Source organism: Triticum urartu, chromosome 6 (genome assembly GCF_003073215.2).
Source record: "Triticum urartu cultivar G1812 chromosome 6, Tu2.1, whole genome shotgun sequence".
Lineage (NCBI taxonomy): Eukaryota > Viridiplantae > Streptophyta > Magnoliopsida > Poales > Poaceae > Triticum > Triticum urartu.
The window spans coordinates 253,884,674-253,892,419 of NC_053027.1; positions in this window are offsets into that span (position 1 = coordinate 253,884,674).

Genomic DNA, 7,746 nt, shown 5'->3' on the forward strand with positions numbered 1-7,746 from the left:
GTCTTTCCACAAGATGTGCCATCGGGATTACCACCTATTCGAGGGATTGAGCATCAAATTAACTTCATTCACGATGCTTCGCTCCCAAACCATGCACCATACCATACCAATCCAGAGGAGACAAAGGAGATTATGCGTCAAGTCCAGGAGCTGCTCGATAAAGGTTATATACGCAAATCCCTCAGTCCTTGTGTTGTTCCTATTATTCTAGTGCCGAAAAAGGATGGTACATTGCGTATGTGTGTTGATTGTAGAGGCATTAATAATATTACTATTTGTTATCACCATCCTACTCCTAGGCTAGATGATATGCTTGATGAATTGAGTGGCTCTACAATATTCTCCAAAGTTGATTTGCGTAGTGGATATGGTCAAATTTCTATGGAATTGGGGGATGAATGGAAAACAACATTTAAAACTAAGTTTGGATTGTATGAGTGGTTAGTCATGCCTTTTGGGTTAACTAATGCACCTAGTACTTTCATGAGATTAATGAACGAAGTTTTACGTGCTTTCATTGGATGATTTGTGGTAGTCTATTTTGATGATATACTGATTTATAGCAGATCTTTGGAGGAACATTGGGAACATTTACGTGTTGTTTTTATTGCTCTATGTGGTACATGTTTGTTTGGTAACCTTGGGAAGTGCACCTTTTGCATCGACCGAGTATCTTTTCTTGGCTATGTTGTTACTCCACAGGGAATTGAAGTTGATAAAGCCAAGATTGAAGCTACTTAGAGTTGGCCATGGCCCAAACGGTCACACAAGTGAGGAGTTTTCTAGGCCTCACTGGTTTCTATAGGAGTTTTGTGAGAGATTTTAGCACCATTGCTGCACCTCTCAATGAGCTTACAAAGAAGGATGTGCCTTTTGTTTGGGGTACCGCATAGGAAGAAGCCTTCATGGCATTGAAAGATAAGTGATGCTAGTGGAATTGGACTAGGAGGTGTGTTATTACAAGATGGTAAACCTGTTGCATACTTTTCTGAAAAACTGAGTGGGCCTAGTCTGAATTATTCTACTTATGAAAAGGAATTATATTCTCTTGTTCGGACTTTGGAAACATGGCAACATTATTTATGGCCCAAAGAATTTGTTATACATTCTGATGATGAATCTTTAAAACATATTAGAAGTCAAGCAAAACTGAACCATAGACATGCTAAATGGGTTGAATTCATAGAGACTTTCCCTTATGTCATTAAACACAAGAAGGGTAAAGAAAATTTTATTGCTGATGCATTGTCTCGTCGTTATACTATGCTTTCACAACTTGACTTTAGAATTGTCACACCCTAGCTAGTTCAAGCATTAGAATGTGCATCATGTTTAAATTCCTCTTAAATTTGAATTGTGGAAGACAGAACCCCCAACACACACCCCCTTGGAAACAACTAGGGTTTACTAAAAATATTTTCAATGAACCTGAAATGCCCTTCTAAAAAGTTCACCCTCTTTGTCTTAGGTTAGAACCTCTGGCAAAATTGGTGCACAATTTTCTAGGTCAACAGAAGGTCATTGAATTAAATCATAAGTATTTGAATTTGGGCATTTAAATGCTATAAAATAATCTAAATGCTCAAATAATTCTGGGAATAAATGTTTCCTGTTGGAAATAATCTAAACAGAGACCACATTTATTTTCAAGATTTTTGGAAATGTTTTAGTATTTTATTTAAAGCTAAACAGATGCAGTTAAATAGAAAACAGAAACTAAATAAAAAAAGAGGAGAAAGAAGCCCACCTGGGCCTTACCTGTGCTGGCCCAGCCACCTGGCTCGGCCCAGCCTGCTGGTGCTGCCAGTCGTCGTCCTCCTCGCGCCAGAAGGACGCGGAGCGCGTGGCCGACGCCCGCGGCCACACGCCGGCCACCTCCTGCTTCCGCCGACGCCCGGGAGACGCCCTGAAGTGCCACGCGACCCCCCACGTCTCCCTCTCACACTCGCTCACTCTCCCCCTCGTCTCCCTCTCTCTCTCCCGCGACGGCCGAGCGCGTACCTCGCCGCCGATCGCCGTAGTTGCCACCACAGACACCTCCTCGCCCCTCCGACGAGCCCATTAGCTCCGCCTCAACTCCCTCGTCCTCCCCACCGAGCCACGCATCGCCAGAGGCCCTGCATCACCGCCTTCGCCCTCGTCTTCAACCTCGGGCACCCGAGCCATCTCCGGTCGAATTCGCCGCCGCCAGGACCTCCCCGAGCCCGCTGACCCCCTCTCCGACTCCGCTGTGAGCTCCTCTTCCTTTCCCCCTAGTTCCCGTGCTCGATTACGCCTCGTAGCCACCGCCCCCTCCGAGCCCGAGCGCTCCTCGCCGCCGTCCATGCCGCCGTCGTGGCTACGGCCGTGCAAGCACGCGTCCGAGCGCCTCACTGTGCTCAGCGCAGCACCAGGGACCCGTAGCCACCACCAGTTCTTCCTCCCATGCACCGTAGCCTCGAAACCGACCTCGCCCGAACTCCGGCCGCCGCCACGAGCTCGATTCCGGCGAGCTCGCTCCACCCCAGCTCCTCCCACTTGCCCCACTAGATGCGCACGAGCCCCAGCTACGCGTAGCACGTCTCCGCCGTCGATTTGGTCACCGGAGGACCAAATCCGAAGCCCTCCGCCGTCTCGGGCCTCGCCGGCGTCGAGCCGCCGGCGAGTTGACCCAGTTTGACCCCTGGGTGGGCCCAGGAAGACCCCCCTGAGTCTATGACAGGTGGGGCCGGTCGGCTAACTAAATTAGGATTAGTCTTAATTAATTTTAATTAAATCAGTCACTGACATGTGGGCCCAGGCCCCACTGACAACTAATTAGTGTTAATCTAATTTTGCTAATTAGCTGAGAGGCTGACAGAAGGGGCCCACCAGTCAGGTTTGACCTGGGCTGGCGCCTTTGACCTGCTGACGTCACCCTGACGCAATGCTGACGCAGTAATTGATTTTCTGGATTTATTCTTATTCAGGAAATTCCAGAAAATAGTTCAAACTTCAAAAATTCATAGAAATTCAACCATAGCTCCAAATGAGATAAATTATATATGAAAAATTATCAGAAAAATTCAATCTATCCAACTGTAATGGTTTCATGCATGACAAAACAAGTTACCTTGCTGTTTAGGCAGAATAAGGAAAAGCACTATTAAGGCCATGTTTAATGAGCTAATATTTGAATCTTTGATTCAAATGAGTTCATTCCTTTCTAATATAACTTGCATTAGGCCAAGACACATTCATATTGCCATGTCATAGCATGCATCATATTGTTGCATATCGTCATGTGTTGATTGTATTACGATGTGTTCTTCGTGGTAGGTTCTGCCTTCGAGGATATCCACGAGTATCCAACTGAAGGGCAGTATCCCACTACCACTCCATCAGGCAAGCAACCATTGATCATTCCGATACAAACCCATGTTCTCGCTTCTGCTCTTGTTTACTGCATTAAGACAACGCGATTCAAACTGCTGTGTGCTACGGTAGTTGAAACCTTATCCTCTGCATGACCTGTCATTGCCACAGTAACTAGATGAAACCCACTAGCATGTGTAGGAGTTGATTGAGCCATGTATGTGATTCTTACCTTGCTATGCCTGCTATGCTTAGAGTTGTGTCAGGTCTGGTTCATCTGGGAGATGGGCTAGAGTGAAATGCTTATGCCGGTAATGTGAGGGATCCGTTGAACATGTCTTGGTAAAGGTATCGATGAGAGGCCATGTAGGAGTACATGGTGGGTTGTTTCATTGAGGCCGTCCCTAAGCACTGAGATCTGTATGCGTGATTTAAGATTCAGCTACTACCACACATTGGGCCTTGAAATATGACCCCGCTCGACTTACTGACCCCTCTCGCCTCTGTCCAGGAGTTGCAACTAGTTTCTGGTGTTTGTAGGACACGTGTTGGCGGCCGTGCGTAGCGCTGACCCTAGGGGTGGGCTATGTTGCGGTAGATACACCGTGGCACGGTGTACCGAGTCACCCGTTTGGTGTCGCGGGAACCCTGTTCACATCGTTTGGGGCCGTTGAGGACACCCCGGCCGGATTTCCTTGCGGATGGAACCTGAATAGGCGATAAACTTGGACTAGAGACTTGTGAGGTTAGTCAGGTCGTGGTCTACACCCACGTCGGTTTTCGCTTGAAGTCTGCCGAGCACATGTCGTGTGCAGATGCTAAGTGGTGGAAACATGTGTGACGAAGTACACCCCTGCAGGGTATAAAACTATTCGAATAGCCGCGTCCGCGGTAAAGGACTACTTGGTTGCATATACAGTTCATAGACAAGTTAATGGATACTACTAAAAGACTCAAGATAAAGTGTGAGTACCGAGGATGGCCCTCTCGTAGGATGATGAGGGAGGATCCCCGGTGGAGTATTGTGTTGGTGAGTAGTGGACTCGTGTGCGAAAACTATTTTACTGGTGAAGTTCTGTAGGATAGCTTATCCAAGAGTCAAAGCTGGCTTGCTGCATCAACCCCACCGCCTTCTTGAGAATAAGCATGTATAGTAGGTTCTGATGTAAGACTTGCTGAGTACCTTTGTACTCATGTTTTGCTTATTTATTGTTTTCAGACGACAACACTGCCCCTTCGATGGGTTCTATGTAGACCTTGACGTCGACGAGTGACTAGCCACCCAGGTGGTGACCCTGGCCATGGAGGGCCTATGTAGATAGACAAGCTTCGAGATGCCTTCTTTCTTTCTAGAGTCTGTACCCAGACTAGTTGCTTCCGCATGTGCTTGTATGTTTGTATGACTTGAGTGTCGGGTCATGTGACCCCTATCTGTATGAACATGTTATGTATGGCTCTCTGGAGCCTTTAAATAAAGTACTTGAGTTGTAGAGTTTTGTTGTGATGCCATGTTGTATGTACTCATATCAGGCATATTGTGTGTATGATTGAAATGCTTGGTATGAGTGGGATCCGACAATCTAGTTGTTTATCCTTGACAGCCTTTCTTATGGGGAAATGTAGTCTAGTGTTCCTCGAGCCATAGTAGTCCGCTACAGCCCGGTTCACCGGAGTCCTGCTAGCCCAGCACTACTGCTCAGGACACTTGACTGGCCGGCATGTGTTTCACTTGGTCCCTATGTCCGTCCCTTCGGGGAAATGTCACACGGTGACTTCCGGAGTCCTGCCTAGCCTGCTACAGCCCGGGGTTCCCCGGAGTCCTGTTAGCCCAGTGCTACAGCCCGGAATCACTCGTTGATGACCGACATGTTTGATGTGATTCATGTATGCCTGTCTCCATAGGTCTGTGCCGCTTTGGGTTCACGACTAGCCATGTCGGCCCGGGTTCTCTGTCATATGAATGCTAGCGACACTGTCGTATACGTGAGCCAAAAGGCGCAAACGGTCCCGGGCCATGGTAAGGCGTCACCCGTGGGATACCGTGCGTGAGGCCGCAAAGTGATATGAGGTGTTACCGGCTAGATCGATGTGACTTGGAATCGGGGTCCTGACAAGAATATTTGGTTTGGAGACCATCAAAGATCAATATGTGCATGATGCTGAATTAAAGATGTATTGCAGAATTGTAAAGAAGGGAGAACATGGAACAAGTTCGTTGTTAATGATGGATTTGTGTTTCGTGCTAACAAGCTATGCATTCCATCTAGCTCCGTTCGTCTTTTGTTGTTGCACGAGGTGCATGGAGGAGGATTAATGTGACATTTTGGCGTGAAGAAAATAGAGGATATACTTGCTACACATTTCTTTTGGCCAAAGATGAGACGGGATGTTGAGCGTTTTGTTGCTCGCTGCACTACATGTCAAAAAGCTAAGTCACAACTCAATCCTCATGGTTTATATATGCCTTTGCCTATACCTAGTGTTCCTTGGGAGGATATATCTATGGATTTTGTTTTAGGATTACCTCGAACAAACAAGGGGAGGGATAGCATATTTGTAGTCGTGGATAGATTTTCGAAAATGGCACACTTCATACCATGTCATAAAAGCGATGCTGCTGCTAATGTTGCTGATTTATTCTTTCATGAAATTATTCGCTGGCATGGTGTGCCAAATACTATTGTTTCAGGTCGTGATACTAAATTTCTTAGCCACTTTTGGAGATGTTTATGGGCTAAGTTGGGGACTAAACTACTTTTTAGTACTACTTGTCACCCCTAAACTAATGGACAAACTGAAGTAGTCAATAGAACATTGTCTACTATGGTTAGGGTTGTTTTGAAGAATAATAAGAGAATGTGGGAAGAATGCTTGCCTCATATTGAATTTGCTTATAATCGTTCATTGCATTATACTACTAAGATGTGCCCTTTTGAAATTGTTTATAGTTTCCTACCTCGTGCACCAATTGATTTGTTGCTTCTTCCATCTTCGGAGAAGGTTAATTTTGATGCTAAACAACATCCTAAATTGATCTTAAAAATGTATGGGTTAACTAAGGAAAACATTGAATGTATGAATGCTAAATATAAACTTGTTGGAGATGAGGGTAGAAAACATGTTGTGTTTGCACCTGGAGATCTTGTTTGGTTACATTTGCGTAAGGATAGATTTCCTGATTTGCGCAAATCAAAGCTAATGCCACGTGTTGATGGTCCTTTTAAGGTGTTAGAGAAAATAAATGATAATGCATATAAACTTGAGCTGCCTGCAGATTTTGGGGTTAGTCGCACTTTTAACATTGCAGATTTGAAGCCTTATTTGGGTGAGGAAGATGAGCTTCCGTCGAGAACGACTTCATTTCAAGAAGGGGAGGATGATGAGGACATCAATATGATTATTACACTCACAACCCCTATTGCTACATATACCGGACCAATTACTAGAGTTCGCGCATGCCAATTAAATTATCAGGTACTTTCGTTTCTTGGTAATGATTCTAATGTGCATGAGAATATGATGCTGCCTAATTTGGATACGTTTATTTTGCTTACAAATGAAGGACCTAGCATGGACAAGAGGTATGATCACTTGAGCAAGATCAAGCATGGAGATGATGGCATGCGCAAGGGAAACAAGACTGGAGTTTCAAGTGATGATTTCAGGACTTTGAAGCCACCATAATGAGTGTATGAAGGCTTGGACGAAATATACAAGATGCCACTTCCTAAATTTCATCCAGAGGATATTATAGGTGTGGCGTCACCTTATTCTTGGGCCAGGCCCATGTAATTTCGAAATACTATAGTATAGGCTATTTTTTGAGTCCGTGTGTGTGGGGAAACAAGAGATAGGGTTGGTTTCGGACCACTCCTCCAAGGGCCACGAAATTCCCCCCTCTTCCTCCATATATACAGCCCTTAGGGCATCATTTAGACTTTGGGTTTTTCTTAGATTAAAAGTTCACCATAGCTGCAACTTCGCGTACTTCGTTTGTGTTCAATCACCAAACCAAGACATCACAGAACCCCACCTTGATCAATAAAACTTTCATATTTTATTCACAATATCCAGATTGCAATTTCAATTTCTTGCCTGTTCTTCGTTTGCTTGCAAGAAATAGACCCGTGTGGTCAGGTTGATCGTGCTCCAGCGTGGTCAATAACCTCTCGGAGTTCGTTTAGCGATTGCTAAGGCGCGACATCCTCGCACGTTCGTAGTCGGATCGTCAAAATCTACTCCACCATAAACGATAGCCGCCATCTCATCGAAAGACGGGACACCTGTGTCTCTATCAATTTTGAAAATCTCCACAAAAATAGCCCTCCCAAAAGTTTTGTGATTTATTGGTGTGATGAAGTTTTGTTGGATTTGATCCATGAATTTTGTGTGTGGCACGTAGATCTAGCTTCC